General features: G+C 41.6%; 1 pseudogene; it reads left to right on the top strand.

Annotated features, from left to right (window-relative positions):
- LOC149173298 (mediator of RNA polymerase II transcription subunit 32-like) overlaps positions 1-16,747 on the top strand; it is a 30,923-nt pseudogene extending 14,176 nt beyond the window's left edge.
- Positions 16,748-16,978: the final 231 nt, after the last annotated feature.

Below are 16,978 nucleotides of genomic sequence, written 5' to 3' on the forward strand. Positions count from 1 at the left end.
AGAACAACACCGCGAAGACGAAAAAGGACACGGGAAAATGGTGTGAGTTCCATAAGAGCTCCACTCACAACACCAGTGAGTGTTGGGCCAAGCAGTCACTGTTGGCCGAGCTAAAGGGTCGAGAATCAGATACCTATTCCGACTCTGAGTCAAAACTCGACAAGGGGAATGAAAAAGGGAAGCAGATCATTGACGCAGATCCCAATGCCACTGTTGCTACCGCCAAGATCTAGAAAAGTGAACCCAAAGATCCAGAGGAGGAGGAGCGTCTCTTCCACTCCCAGATGTGGGTAAAGGGCTCCCCGCTACAGTTCATTGTCGATAGCGGGAGCCAAAAGAACCTCATTTCGGCGGAGGTCGTGAAGCGGTTGGGCTTACCGACCACAGCACACCCACAACCATACACCATCGGGTGGCTTCACCAAGGACGGGATCTTCGCGTGAGCCAACAATGTCGCCTTCTGTACAACATCAAGCCCTTCACGGATGAGGTATTGTGTGACATCGCTCCCCTTGAAGTTTGTGATGTATTATTAGGACAACCATACTTGTGGAAGCGACATGCTGTGTATGAATCAAGGCCCCGGGATGTTATTGTTACATTGGGGAATAAGTTGTACAGGATACCAGAGGTAGCACCGCCTACCGCCATCTCCTTGATTACTACGAAACAATGTAGTAAGCTCATTTCCAAGACTGGGAAGTTTGTTTTCCTGATGATACACCCTCAAGGAAAGAAGAAGCTAGTGGCCACGACCTCCAGATAGGACCCCTCCGCACGACAACTACAGATGGATAAGGTCGTGAAGGAGTACGAGGACATCTTCACCTCCCCCGCAGGGGTTCCTCTGCACTGTCAGATCAAGCACTCCATCGATCTAACCCCAGGTGTGCCGCTACCCAATGGACCAATTTATCGGCGTTCGGTTATAGAGAACGATGAAATCAAGAGGTAGATTTAGGAGTTGCTGCAGAAAGGTCACATCCGTCCGAGTTCATCGCCTTGTGGGAGCCCGATCGTGTTGGTACAGAAGAAGGATGGGGCTTGGAGACTCTGTATTGACTATCGAGCGTTGAACAAGATCACTGTTCGTAATAGGTACCCGATCCCACGGATTGATGACCTCTTGGACCAACTAAAGGGGGAAAAGTACTTCAGCAAGATCGATCTGAAGTCAGGATATCACCAGGTACCAATCGAACCCTCTGATGTGTGGAAGACTGCCTTCAAAGCCAAGGAGGGCCTCTTCAAATGGTTGGTCATGCCTTTCGGATTGACGAATGCTCCTGCAACCTTCACGAGGCTAATGGATGACATCTTGCGGCCAATCACCAACTCATTTGTAGTGGTATACCTGGATGACATTTTGATCTTCAGCCAGAGTTGGGAAGAGCACCTCCATCACATCTGACAGGTTCTTCAAACACTGTGACAACACAAGCTGTGTGCCAATTTGGAGAAATGCACTTTTGGCATGACGCAGGTTCAGTATCTGGGATACATTATTGATGAACAGGGGGTGCATGTGGATCCGGCCAAGATCCAAGTCATTCGGGATTGGCCAGCCTCGACCACTCTAACAGAGCTCCACAACTTTCTAGGCCTTGCCAACTTCTATCGCAGGTTCGTGTTGGGGTTTTCTCATATCGCTTGGCCCTTGAGTCAAGTCACCAAGGGAGGAGCGAAAGCAAAATTCTTTTGGTCTGAATCTCAACAGAAGGCATTCATAGAATTGAAAGATCGCCTTTGCACGGCACTAGTGCTCACGTTAACAGATTTACAACAACCATTTTAGGTCGAGATAGATGCCTCTGACTATGCTATTGGGGCAGTCCTTACTCAACACGGGCATCCAGTGGCATATCACAATGAAACACTTTCAGACACAGTCCGGAAGTATCCAACCTATGATAAAGAGATGTACTCCATTGTGCAGGCCTGCCGACAATGGAAGCATTACATTTTGGGGAAGGAAACAGTCATCCACACAGACCACCGACCCCTGCAGTTCATACAGACCCAAGGGAAATTGCAGAATGATCACCATCATAAGTGGTCTACATATCTGCAACAGTTCCATCTTAACATCAAGTATAAGAAGGGCAACACCAATCATGTTGCAGATTGCCTCAGTCGACCACCAATCATGGCGTTAACCACTGTGCTCAACTCTTGTGGGCACAAGACTTCTGATTGGCCACTTCTCTACAAAAGTGATCGAGAATTTGGCCACACATACCAGACACTCTTGGGGGGTCAGCATGTTCCAGATTTTCACCTCCAAGGTGCACTGTTATGCCACCTGGGTCATCTTTGTGTTCCTTCAAGCGAGCGTGCCAAGATGATTTGCGAAGCACACTACAGTTGGGCTGCTGGACATTTCGGGGTTGAGAAAACAGTGGCAGTACTACAAAAGTATTTCTATTGGCCAAATCTTCGACAGGATGTCGGGAAGTACATCAGATCATGTACTTCCTGTGCCATTGCCAAACCAACCATCAAGAAGCAAGGCCTCTATACCCCGTTGCCTACCCCGTCGACCTTGGGAATCCATCTCCATGGATTACATGTCAGGGCTTCCTTCCACCAAGCATGGAAATGATTGTGTTTTTGTGGTCGTTGATAGGTTCTCGAAGATGGCCATTATGGCGGCCTGCAAGAAGAATATCACAGCAGAAGCCACTGCTAAACTCTTCTTTGAACGAGTGTGGGTGCACTTTGGGATCCCACAGTCTATCATCTCAGATCGGGACAGTCGGTTCCTCAGTACATTTTGGTCCAGTCTCTGGTCAATGCTGGACACCAAACTCACTAAGTCCACAGCCTTCCATCCTCAAACTGATGGCCAGACCGAGGTTGTCAATCGAATGATTGTACACATTCTGCGCATGTACAACTCAAAGCATCCACGCACATGGGATGAGAGCCTCCCCTATGTTCAGCACATCTACAACCAAGCTCTTCACAGCTCGACTGGCCACAGCCCTTTTCAGGTGGGCTTGGGATTCCAACCACTATGCCCCATTGATGTGGCCCTGCCACTTGCAGCTACTCACACAGCTTCAGCTCATGTCCAGTCCGAAACAGATAAGGCAACCAGCTTCATTGAGCACATCCAACATATTTGCCAGTAGGTCCATGACATTCTGGATAAATCAAATGCCAAGTACAAGCAGCAACATGATCAACACCGGGTGCCACACAAGTTTCAGGTGGGCGACAAAGTCTGGTTGCATCTGCAAAAGGAACGCCTTACTGGAGCCTATCGGAAACTGAGACCACTCCGATATGGTCCTTACACCATTACTAAGGCTGTGGGGGACAATTCATTTGAGCTCAGCATTCCCCCATTCCTTGGCCTACACCCAGTGTTCAATGTGGATCGCCTTCGGCCATACTTTCCACCATTGCTAGACACATCCGACATTGCAGAGCAGCTCACACCCACAGAATTAAACCCAGATTGCATGGAACAGGCTGCAACTGATCGGATCATGGACACACAGATCAAGAACACTCACCAACAGAATATCCAACTATATCGAGTTGTCAAAGCAGGCCAATTCCTTCACCAGGGCAAGTGGCTCACCAGGGACCAAGTTCAGCAAAAGTTTCCTCATCTCATGGAGGAACTCAACGCAATGGGGACCATTGCTTCCTAAGGGGGGAGGAATGATCCAGGTGGATCTTGGTGGCCACCTGCCAAGCCCACCTGGACCCCCACTATTGTTCTTCTCAGCATTTTCAGTTTCCTTAATTGTCACACAACTTACTATTTTTAGCAGTTTTTCGGGTCCTGAACTTTCGGAGCCGTTTTGAGGCCCTAAACAGCGTTTTTTGGGGAATCCGGGGGCAACATGGGTCCATGGAATGTTGCCCATTCCAACGATGGTAGTGCTCAGATAGATCTTTCTAACGAGCTATTGTATGCGTCAAACGGAGATCGTATACCAAAGTTACGACCTCGTGAAGTTGATGTACCAATTTACCCCAAACGGGGCCCATAGTTTGGCGTTTCATCTTCTATGGTTAGGTTTTGGAATTTTAAGGGTTTTTCCACTGTTTCTCAACAATAAATAGGCCTTCGAGCCTCATTGTAAGACAGTTCAGAGGCATGTAGCCACCACATCTCTTCTCAGAGATAAGCTACCATCACCCTAGCTAGGTTATTTCCATTACTGTTTGTAAGCATATTTCAGTATTCTACATTAATGAAGTAAAGTATTATTCCCGTTGCATATCTATGTTTATGGTTATCTCTGTGTTTTACTTCGTTCCTGTTTAAATCCGGATCACATATTTCCACAATGGATATTTATCAATGTTGTCTTTAGGTCCTCCTCTTCCCTCAACTTTACTTGCGACAGACTCCAATGATATTGGGGGAGGAGGGGCATCTCCAATGGAGACATTCTTGCCTTTCCTTTGCCCCCTAACTAATGCCTTTGATTGGGCCATGAATATTGTAAAAGAAATGAACAAAACATGCACAAATTTGTAAACAAAAAATCATATAGAAACTGTTGTAATAGAATAAGAAATGCAAAAAAATGGAGCTGAAATGCACTTACCTGGTGCTTGAATCTCCTTGCCGAATGCTCTACTCCCTTAGCTCCTTGTTCCAAACCCTTCTCCACTCACAAACAACTCAAAAAATGCTTGCAAAATGATAAACATTGTGACTATAATGAGGAAATGCGGCCTTTTCTAACCCATGAGAGTCCCTTTTCCACTAAACGAATCCTGGAAATCGGGACACACAGTCAAAAATCGGGACACGTTGGCAAATTTTGGGACACATTTGGGATTCGAAGAATCCTGATAGGGTTCGACGAATCCTATTTTTGGGACACATTTTTTGGACAAATCGTGTCCAACACACCGATTTCGGACACATGGCCCCTATATAATGAATCCAGTTACTTAAGCTTGCACATATCTGCTTATCAAAGTACATAACTTCTTTAAATTCCTTTGCTAAGTTTCTAAATGGTTTGCGTCTGGCTTCAATCCTTCTATCTTCAAGCAAAGACACAACTTGCAAAAATACGCATGACAAGCATGGCTGCTGTCACGCTGTTTATTGCGATAGTTGGGATTATTATTTCCAACACTCCCCCTTAATCACAATTGCCGCCATTGACAATTCCCAAACAGTTTCTGAGATAAACAAAACTTTCACTTGCCAATGGCTTTGTGAAAATATCAGCAAATTGTTCCTGTGACCTGCAGTGTTGCAACACAATTTCATCATTGTTAATTTTAGGTATGTTCTATGCTAGAGCAATTTATTTCAATTTATTTTCCACATTAGCAATCACATCATCATTTATCATCATGATGCATCTCGTCCATTTGTTGCACCTTACTATGTAGCACCATCATGCAGCATCATGCTGCTCATGATCTCATACATCATGCTGTCTATGATCTAAATCATGCTGCCCATGCTCATGATCTCATTTATCATGATGCTACCAGTTGCATCACAGTTGCACCATTGTTGCGCCTTTGTTGAGATCATGCTTGCAGTACCTTTTGAAGTTGTTACAGCATCATCTTGCAATGATGAGATCTATTGAGATCTTCACTATGCTCTTTGTTAGATAACTTCATTTAGGGATACATTATGATAATGACAGTTTCATCATGATTACATAAACATTATGTATAAACTGTAGTGATAACTGAGAGATGACAACAATTGAGAAGCTCATCCTTAAATTGATGCCGAGACATTACTGCTGAGCTAGCAGGAGCACATATCAATACACATATATACACTGATATCATTTTTCATCAATCATTGCTTGCATAATTTCCAGTGTGTATGGTCTCTCTGCCTTGCATATAAAATATGAGAGCATTACGTTGACTGTATAGACTGTGGCTACATTTCACTGCGTGTTACGGTTTAGCGTATGAATGTTGCGTTCCCTTGACTGCGTTCATCCTTGACTATGTTGCGTGTTGAGGCTTCTGGACAGTGTATGATGCTGTGTTTCCTTGACATCGTTCATCTCTTGACTGCATTGCATATTGAGGCTTCTGGACAGTGTATGACGCTGCGTTCCCTTGACATCGTTCAGATTCCATGACTGTCCTTGCTGTATAGATTCTATAACTGCGTATTGTTTCCATTGCGTATAGATTCCATGATTGTCCATGCTATGGGATTGGTTTCTATTGCAGTGTAAAAGTCTTCCAACGTATCTGCGTATGACCTGTGAATGAGTCTTCATAACAATTTGTTGACTGCGAGGGATCAATCTTCAAGATTGCGTTGCTATTTCCTTCATATTCATAATCATTTCCAGCATAATTGCCAGGACTACATTTGCTCTTTATGTATTAACTGCGTAAGTCCTCCTTTCTGTGTTAGGGTTTCACCATGTATCTTCCTAAATAGCATATATAGATTAACAATGAATCATTTTCTAGCAGATAGATGTCTTCTCAGATTAGGGCATCATGTTCCGCTAGGGCTCCAGCGTATTCTTAGTGATTCTCCTTCTCCAAAAACCCAAGACGTGGAGAGGAGATCACCTTGAGAGTGTGCCTAAATGACATAAAATCCTCTTATATTTATACCAGAATGTATAGGTTGAATAGACATGACGTTTGGGCTTCTTGAGCCTACATAAGTTGTTGGTCGGCTAGATAATAAATCCATAAATCAAAATAAATTCATATCTCCATAAATACTTATCGGAATCGGATGATCTTTGGATCAATCCTATACCTCTCAACAAGAGGGATCCAATAAAAATATCAGTTGCCATATGTTAGCCTCCTGCTGCAGCAGGTATTCATATTTCATGATAAACATTTTTACATGCCAAATATGTCACACTTTGCATGCTGCAATGTTCCATATTTGCTACAGAGGCCAAAGAAGTGTCCATGAGAGTGTGCTAGTCTAAGTGCCACTGTTGTGTTCCATTTTTTATGAGTTGATTCGTTTTGATGAGTTTTCAGTTAAGGAGGGCCAAACAGCTTAATCTTGGTCTCCCTAGGTTTCAATTTCCTGTTGTAGAATATAGAGAATCATTATCTGTCCAAACAGCTTAATCTTGGCAGATTTGTAGATAGGTAGAGAAACAAGGGTGCTCAACAGCTTAATCTGAGCCCCTGGATGCAATAAGTGTAGATGTAGATAGGAGGACAGCAAGAAGAAAAGTTGAAAAGTTGGATATGCTAGTTCAAGTGCACCCAAACCAAAAAGAAGAGAAAATGCTAGGTGAGTAGGTCGGGTAGGTAGCTTTGTGGTTGCAGAATCATGGCTTGTGATCCATTTCATTTTTTCAAGTGTCATATCTATTCATATCACAAGTTTGAGGTAGTTTTCCATTTGAAGGACTTCAAGCGAGGCATGTCTAACTTCCCCTTCTTCCTCTTTCCCCAAATCACTCACTAACTTCCTTAAAGAGGTCAAGATATGCTTGATACCTCTTAGTTTCATCATTTTCCATATCATTTGTCTTGGTAAAGATCTGCTTTACTCAAGGAATGTTCATACTTCCTCTATGAGTCATTTCCCCCTTAATAGCCTAAGATTTACATACTTAGCGCTCTCTCATCACATTTCATATTAACTACTAACTTTATTATGTAACTCCCTATCTATCTCCCCTTTCCATTACTAAATTATGCTAAATAACTCCCCTATGTACATATCCCCTCCCTTTGGTTGAAAAATAACCATAAATATCCCTTGGGAATTGCTAAGTTTACCTGAAACTTAGCAAGAACCCTCATTTTCCCCTTCAAACCATCTTCCAATGCATTAGGACTCATTCCTATGCATAAACCCTTCCAAGTGTATAAAAAGCCATCATTAACCATGTTTTAACCTTTCTCAAAGGCTCAAAACCCTTCTCAAGCACATAAATCCCCTTCCAAATGCTTTTGGACTCCTTCCAAGCATTAAAGCCCCTCTTCTTAGGCTATCGGACCCCTTCCGATGCCTTGGAATCCCTTCAAAATCATAAAAAGGCCTTATTTAACCCCTCCGATCACTTTAGGCCTTCGCCCGATCGCAAATGGCCCTTTTCCGATGTATATGGCATGCCTCTGAATGCATATGCCCCCCCTCCGACGCGATATCGCTGTTGGAGGTCGCCGCAGTATTGGCCCCTTTGCATATATTATGCCCTGATTACAATACCGCTGATGCGATATTGCTATCGCAAGATCTCATTACCGCATCCTCCGCTTTGGGCCTTATTCCAAGTTTAGCGCAAAAACTTAGGTTTAGCGCAAAACCTATGTTTATTGCAAATCCCGCAGTATTATCGCATTTTCCCATTTTTCGTAAATATTTTGATATATCACATTTCGTTGTCAGCAATCGCATTCATACAAAGGCCACCACCCCCTGTCCCTGCCAACAGCGAAACTGCGACTTAATCACAACCGTCCATCGCCCCCGCCCAGATCAACGGTCCATGTTTAAATCACCTCACTCCCATAAATGGCTCCGACCAGCGGAGCCGAAAGGTTATAAAATGCGGCACATAAAGATTTCGGGCCCAAAAAGGCCCTTTGTACAACGAAGAGGAAAGGCTCCTATATGGCGGAGCCGAAAAAAAATAAAATCAGAGCATAAAGTCTGTCGGGTCCGAAAAGGGGTAGTACTGTACCCTCAGTTTCGTGACCCAAAAAATTATGAAAGACAGTTTTGAAGGGTTTCGAGTTCGAAGACCCATTTCCATTATAACACCGTCGATTTGGGTTCCGCCGATGAGCCAGACCCGAAATAAAATAAATAGGGCCTCAAAGCAATTTCGGGTCCGTCGTATATCGCTCAACGGGGTTTTTATTTGTTGGAACCACCGATCTGCCATCCGCCAAGTTAGCGCTGGCCGTTGGATCGGCCCGTGCCAGATCCAACGAATACGATTTAATCATTTGAACAGTGTCGCTCCCGCCCTGGATTTTTGTGATTTTTAAGTGTAAATGGGTTTTGGGCTGTGTAAAGGGAAAAGGGCCATTTTCTTCGTTGTTTTCACAGCTGCGACCGCGCGCGCCCATTCAAAGGGAATTCATGCATTTCAAGCCATCTGAGATCGCTCCAAGGCCCAGTTTTGCTTCAGAGAGCCAATTTTGGCCTCGGTACAGTCAGCAGCATACAAATCCTCCTTTTTGTGGCATTTTTGCAAGGTTTAATGCTATTTTTGATCGGCCAAGCGCTAATAGCATCCCAAAGGCCACAGAAGCTTTTGCAGCAGTTATTTTGCCTTGAATAGGCAGAAAAGGGGCGATGGGATAGTTTAAAGAGTATCAACGGTGAGAAAAGGCCTAGATTCAGTGCCAAAGTGTATCAGGATGCGACAAAGTGTATCAGTGAAGGTTTTCAGTGGAAAACTTTGAGCTCGAAGCAGGAAATCATTAAAGGCCCCCCATCAAAGTCAATAAGGCAGTTTTGAGCCATAAAGGCTCACCAGATCGCAGTTATGAGCTTTAAAGCCACTTAAGGCAGCAGAACCGCCTGAAAGAGGCAGTTCAAGTGTTTTAGGCCCAGATATCATAGAAGCAGTGTCTGAAGACACTTAGGAGCAGTGCTGCAAGTCCCAAGGCGTAGTTATGACAAAATTTCCAGTGCATTGCAGCAAAAGGACCATATTAATTCATTCATGAGGCTGCTGCCCCAGCGCAGCTGTTAGATAGATATTTTTTACATTCATTCCAATAAATGTTAGGTTAGAAGCATTTATTTCTTCAGATCTGTCTCAGATCTGCTGTTGTAGATATTTTTAGATATTTTCTCTATTTAAACCACCCTGTGCATTGTTTCAAGGGTTGGTTGGTTGTATTTCTCATTCCAGACTTGCGTTGTAAGCTTAAGAACTTCTGTAATCAAAGATTGTTGGAATATTTGCATCCGAACTGGCTGGTTGTGCTTTCAATGGCTGAAGAGCTTGATATGGAATTCTCATGCTTGCTCATGGTCCAATAAGTCTTTTCTCCCTTTGTTTATCAATTTATATGTATCAGTATCATCTATATATCATAATCTAAGTTGCAGGAAGAACGAATAGTTCAGAACTGGCTTCCATGCCCTCTGTGCTCAATTCTTGTAACTTTTCTATGTTTTCCTCTGAATTAGTGATGAATATGCATACTTAATTGATCATGTTTAAGCTATTTCTCATTTCTGAATGTTGTTTAGGAATCCTTAATTGCTCCTATTTAGCCTTCATCCACTTTCCCTCTTTGGCTGGATGAGAGATCCTTAATTGCCTCTCATCCCCTAACCTCCATTTCATCCTTGTTCCAACATTAATCATTGTGCCATGTGTAGCTATCTCGCTCCATATTCCCCTCTTTTTCCAAGGAAATCACACCCTTCAGTTCACATTCATAAACTCCATGCCCAATGGTTTGAACTTCTTACACTTTGCATGCCAACTCTGCTTGAATAGATCAACCATCCCACCAAACTCAAACAAAACCCATGTGCATCATATCTAGCCTAAAATCATCCCTTAAACAAAGCTAAATCCTAAAGAGAGAGCCCTCTCTGACTGCTGGTAGGCTAGGACCTGCAGTCCAAAGATTGGTTTGTGGTTACCTCGGCCGTATTCCCTTAGGAGTCAAAGGGAACAACCTGAGTGATAACACCATAAATAAGCTGACCCACATGGAGTTTGATCCTAGTTCCCAATTTAACACTTGTGCTCTTTTTCTTACCTCTTACACAGTCAAAATGAGTTTTACATTCATATTTAACTCAACATACAATTTTTACATTTAATTCATGACAGAGAAAAATAATTAATATGATGTTGTTGTTGAGTGTGTTCAAAATCACGCAGGTGTTTTCTGGAGTGTGGGCAAAGGTTGCTGAATGAATGCTTGCCCATATATGTTTACCAAAGTACATAACTTCTTTAAATTCCTTTGCTAAGTTTCTGAATGGTTCACGTATGGCTTCAGTCCTTCTATCTTCAAGTAGAGACGCAACCTGCAAAAATATGTCTGACAAGTAGGGCTGCTGTCAGGCTGTTTATTGCGATAGTTGGGATTATTATTTCCAACACTCCCCCTTAATCATAATTGCCACCATTGAAAATTCCCAAACAGTTTCTAAGATAAACAAAACTTTCACCTACCAATGGCTTTGTGAAAATATCAGCAAATTGTTCCTGTGACCTGTAGTGCTGCAACACAATTTCATCATTGTTAATCAACTCTCTAATAAAATGATATTTAGCATCAATATGCTTTGTCATTTTGTGGAAGACATAATTCTTTGACAATGCAATTGTTGAGGTGTTGTCGCAGAAAATAGTTGTCGCGCCCTCTTGGTCATGACAAAGATCCTTCAACATCCTTTTCATCCAAACTACCTGACACGCTGCCACTGTTGCTGCGACATATTCAACGTCTGCTGTTGATAGTGACACTATTGGCTGCTTCTTGGAGGCCCATGAAATGGCTCCGGAACCCAAATGGAAAACATATCCTGACGTGCTCTTTCTGTCATTGACACTACCTGCCCAATCACTATCAGTGTAACCAACCAGCCTGAAATCACTGGTTGCTGTGTACAAAACGCCATACTGTTTTGTCCCATTGACATACCTTAGAATCCTTTTCGTTGCTTGCCAATGTGTCTCCTTGGGTGTCTCCATGAACCTTGACACCAAACTTACTGCATACATTATATCCGGCCTAGTGGTAGTCAAATACATCAAGCTGCCTATCATGCTTTTATATAATGTCAGATTGACATTGCTGCTGCAATATTCTTTGCTCAACTTCAACCCTATGACAGTTGGAGTTGGTGTGGACTTGCTATTCTGCATTTTAAACCTCTCCAAAATTTCTGCCACATACTTTGCTTGAGAGATAAAAATGCCATTTTATATTTGCTTCACTTCTATGCCCAAAAAATATCTTAACAATCCCAAGTCAGTCATTTCAAATTCACTCTTCATGACTTGTTTGAAATCAGCGATGAGGAAATCATCACTGCCTGTAAAAATCAAATCATCTACATATAAGACGACAATGAGAATCTTACCTTCGCTCTCTTTGATGTAGAGAGTAGGCTCACCATCACATTTGTCGAAACCATTGTCCAACAAGTAAGCATCTATCCTATTGTACCATGTGCACAGTGCTTGCTTCAATCCATAAAGAGCTTTCCTCAACTGATACACTTTGTCTTCTTGGCCTTCAATCTCATAACCAGGCGGTTGCGCAACATACACTTCCTCTTTCAGCACTCCATTCAAGAACGTTGATTTTACGTCCATTTGATACACTCTCCATTTGTGTTGCGTGGCAATCGCCACAACTGCACGCACTGTCTCCATCTGCGCGACTAGCGCGAATGTCTCCGCGTAATCTCTTCCATGCTGCTGCTTGTATCCTTTGACAACTAGCCTTGCTTTGTGCCTTTCAATCTTTCCCTCAATGTTTCTTTTGGTCTTATAGACCCACTTCACTCCAATGACATGTTTTCCTTTCGGAAGGCTCACTAACTCCCATGTGTCATTCCTTTCTATTGCTTCTATTTCTTCCTCCATTGCCGCAACCCATTTTTCTTCTTTGACTGCATCTTCAAAGTGGATTGGGTCATCTACATGACAAAATAATGAAAATAAGGAATTCAGACCTGCGCTACTATCAACTTCATCTTGCTTATAAATTTCATTTAAATTTCTAAACTTTGGTCTTCTTGTGCTTGCTGAAGATGGGCTTGACATGTCACTTGGTGTCACGCTTCGCGGTGTGCTTGGAGAAGCACTTGCTTGGTTGCGCGAAACTGTCCTATTATTTGTTGATGGCGTTGCTTGCTGCCTACTTTGCTGCGCTTGAATAGGAGTAGAGGGAGTCACTGTTGAGGAATTACTTGTTGCTGTTAATTCCTCTTTGTCCTCATGTGGTATGCATGCTTTGACATTGACTGTCTTTTCTAAACTTCCATCCCATGCTTCCTCTTCTATGAACTGCACATCTCTGCTGATTATGGTTTTCTTGGTTAATGGATTGTAGAGTTTGTATGCCTTGGATTCATCGCTGTATCTAACAAATATGCAGTTCTCCCCCTTACTGTCCAACTTCTTTCTCAACTCATCCGGGACATGGATAAGCCAACATCCAAAAACTCTCATGTGAGTGACACTATGCTTTCTTCCACTCCGTGCCTCTTTAGGAACAATGTTCTGGACGCTTTTGGTTGGACATCTATTCAAGATATATGCTGCACAAGCGATGACTTCAGCCCAATAATCATCTGGCAAATACTTTTCCTTCAACATACTCCTTGCCATCTCCATAATGGTTCTATTATTCCTTTTTGCCACACCATTTTGTTGCAGTGTATATCTTGTTGTAAACTTCTTGTGAATTCCATGCTCCCTGCAAAATTGAAGGAAGTCATTTGAGATGTATTCTCCACCTCTATCAGTCCTAAGGACTTTGATGTAGTGTCCACTTTGCTTTTCAACAAGAGCCTTGTATTCGCGAAAGTGCTCAAACACTTCACTTTTCTGTTTTAGGAGAAAGACCCATGTCTTCCTTGTGTAGTCATCTATGAAGGTCAGTACATAGTGACTGCCACCAATTGATGGTGTCTGCATTGGTCCACATAAATCTGAGTGGACAATCTCTAAAGGTGCCTTTTCCCTCACTGACTTTCCTGCTGGAAATGTCTATCTATGTTGCTTGCCCAAGATACGTCCTTCACATATGTTGTCTAGTTTTTCTATGTGTGGTAAACCCTTCACCATGTCTTTCCTATGCAGCAAATTCAAACCTCCAAAATTGAGATGTCCAAATCTCAAGTGCCATAACAAATTTTCATCTTGTACCTCTGCTTGAAAGTTTACTTTTGTGACAATTTCCTTTTTTTCTTCCATCTTCTTGTGAGTTCATAGATAGTTGTGCTTGTGCACCTTCTTTATGCAAATCCGATATTATTTTTAGGGAAAACATTCTATTTTTTGTCATCTGAACCTTTGCAATCAGCTGTCTACTTGGAGGCCTATCCAAAATTGTGCACACATCATTTTTAAAGAAGACATTGTAGCCTTTCTACATGAGCTGTCCAACGCTCATGAGATTATGTTTTAGACTGGGGACAAAGTAAACATATGAGATGTATTTCTTCTCCCCCTTCTTTGTTAGGTTATTAACTCTTCCTTTACCCATGATAGAGACTTTGCTATCAGTCCCTAAGTCACTTCATATTTCACACTTTCATCTAGATCAGAAAACATTTCTATGTTTCCTGACATGTGGTTACTACACCTTGAATCTAGATACCATATATCACTCTATTTTTCTTGTGCTACATTACAAGCTAAAAACATGTTATCATGGTTCTGATTTTCTCTTGTGAAATTTACACTTGGTTTGTTACTAATGTCATATTGCTTCTTTCTACATTCATTTGCATAATGACCATACTTCTTACAATAATGACATTGAACTTGAGATTTATCATACCTTTGACCTTGTGCTTGATTTTGGCTAGGGCCTTGATTTGGATTTTGATTGCTGCCTCTTCCATTTGAGCTTGAAGACCCATTTCTTCCACCTCTGTGTGGGCTTCTTCCTCTTCCTCTAGCATATGATCTTCCTCTGCCTCGACCTTGACCAAATGATACATTGAGTGAATCCACGTGATGAGGGTACAATATAGCTTTGTCTTATATTACTTTTCTGATGTGCAAGCTCTTGAAAACAATAGCAACTAGGCCATTATTTTAGTGCACGATTTACATGTCATTAATAATTAGTAATTATCCAGTGCAAATACATAGGCATTCAGACTAAATTGTTACTTATGAATAAGCGCTTAAGTGATCTAACTTTTGAGAATTCTTTCAATATGTTGGATGAGAAGACTCATGTAAATTTATGTTTTGCATTGGTTCAAGTTAACATAGCTGAAAAACATCGAAGATGACCAAAGGAAAAAAACATTTCATCTTTCCACCTTGTTACAAGCATCAATATCCAGTGGCTATATGTGATCCATACTACACGATTATACTAATTATAATCTGGTCATACAAGCTACCGATTATTTTCTAGATTTTTGGGTTGAAGAAACATTAGAGAATTTCACGCACCATAAAGAGCCAAATATTGGTCCCAAGGCTTTTCCCTAGTTCCTTACTGCAATAGAGGAAAGTGGATCTTGAGTTATTGTTGAGTCACTTGTTTGTACGATTTGTTTCATTTAACATAAAGATGTTATGCAATTTTAGAACATTAGGCTTGACAAAAGCAAGAACTGGAAGGACAAATTGAGGCAATTCTGTTGCTGGCCTCTTGTACTAGTTCATGTTAAAATTGGAAAAAATTATTGTATTAATTGTCATTTCTTTCATACTAAAGGTGTAATGTCCTCAACGAATTGAGGACAAACAAGTCTATTCCCATAGGCTATAGCCTAGTCCACTTAAAAATGGGAGAAACCCCAAAATACCATTGTTGGGAAAGTTTTGGGGCAGTTGGGCGTAGAAGCCCAAAATTAGCTTTTGAATAAGATTCACTCAACCAATTAAGGAGATGAAAACCCCTTTAGAAATCTATAAATAGAGAAGGCTTTAATTTATTTTAAGAAGATGAAAACCCCTTTAAAAATCTATAAATAAGAATATGAAAACCCTTTTAAAAATCTATATAAAAGAGGCTTGAATTTATTTTGGAGCATCAAGTGTGGATCAATTCATTTACTTTTGAGCATTAGCTCTGAGAGTTTTAAATCCCTCTTATCTCTTGTCAATTTCGATGGTGAAATATTCCACCTTAGTTGACATGTTTTCTCTTCTCTCTCCTCTAGGCACAGAAATCTCTTGAAGGAAGTACAAACTCATTGAAGGAAAAATGTCCTAACAGAAGAGTCATTCCTGAAAAGAGAACAAAATTGTTTGTGGCAATAAAATATTGTTCTGGGCACAACAGTAGCAATTAAAAGCAATGGGAATCTATATTTGTTTTGTGACGTATAACAACAACCTTTTCGTTGAGATCAGAGAAGCACAACAAAGAATAAAATCATCACAGATACAACAGGAGATAACAAGAATAGGTAGAATTCATTAAAGATAACAAAAACTACAATGGAGAACGAATTCACAAATTTCTATTAATTCACAAATTTCTATTAAACACAGGCCTTGGCCTTGGCTTGCATTGCTCACACAAGATTACAAATTTATAGATAAAGAAAGAAGATCTAGAAATGTTTGCATGTGATTCAGATGATCTCAACAACTGGTATCAGAGCCCTAAGTGTATAGCATAGTGGACGTGCTAGAGAAGGTGTGCAAGGGATTCATTGGAGCCGTGGAGCACATTTTGGAAGCCTAGGAATCCTTAAACACTGCAAAAACACTCACTGCAAAAGCCACACTTAAAAACTTCAAGCAACACTCGATGTGGCTTAGAGTTGCTCGCGATAGGGCAGAGCATTTGGTGGAGTTGGTGCAGGAAAGGATCGACTTGAAGTGCCTCGTTTATGAGGCTACAAGCGGTTCTTCTTCGGTCAGAACTGGCCAGACAACAATGTGCATCCCGCCTATCAATGTCGTTAGGCTAGAGCAGATGAGTAAGGAAGTCAGATCACTTGTTATTGATCTCTAGCAGAGAGAAGGAGGAGTTTCTAATTTCAACCCCACTGCCAGAATTTCTGCTTCACTGTATTCTCCGCCCTCGACAGGGGCTATGCTTGGTGCCACCATTGGCTTCGACGTGTGCCTCCGGGAGGACGTGGTGCAATAGTATGTAAAAGTCAAAGTAGGAGTGAAACATATATATAGTTACATATGTTTTTAATTATGTTGAAACATATATGTTTGGACTTTTAAAGAAAAAAGGGTGATATTTTTATTTGGGAAGAAGTAAGAAGTTAAAATATAAATCATTTTAAAAAAAGGAGATCAATTTTGGATTTTTATTTTAAATAGTAATAATTAAAGTTTTAAAGTAGTGCTTTGATTTTTGTGGGTGTGA

The sequence above is a fragment of the Pinus tabuliformis genome, chromosome 4_2 (genome assembly GCF_031772625.1).
Source record: "Pinus tabuliformis cultivar Carrire ecotype Pingquan chromosome 4_2, CPIR1, whole genome shotgun sequence".
NCBI classification, from domain to species: domain Eukaryota; kingdom Viridiplantae; phylum Streptophyta; class Pinopsida; order Pinales; family Pinaceae; genus Pinus; species Pinus tabuliformis.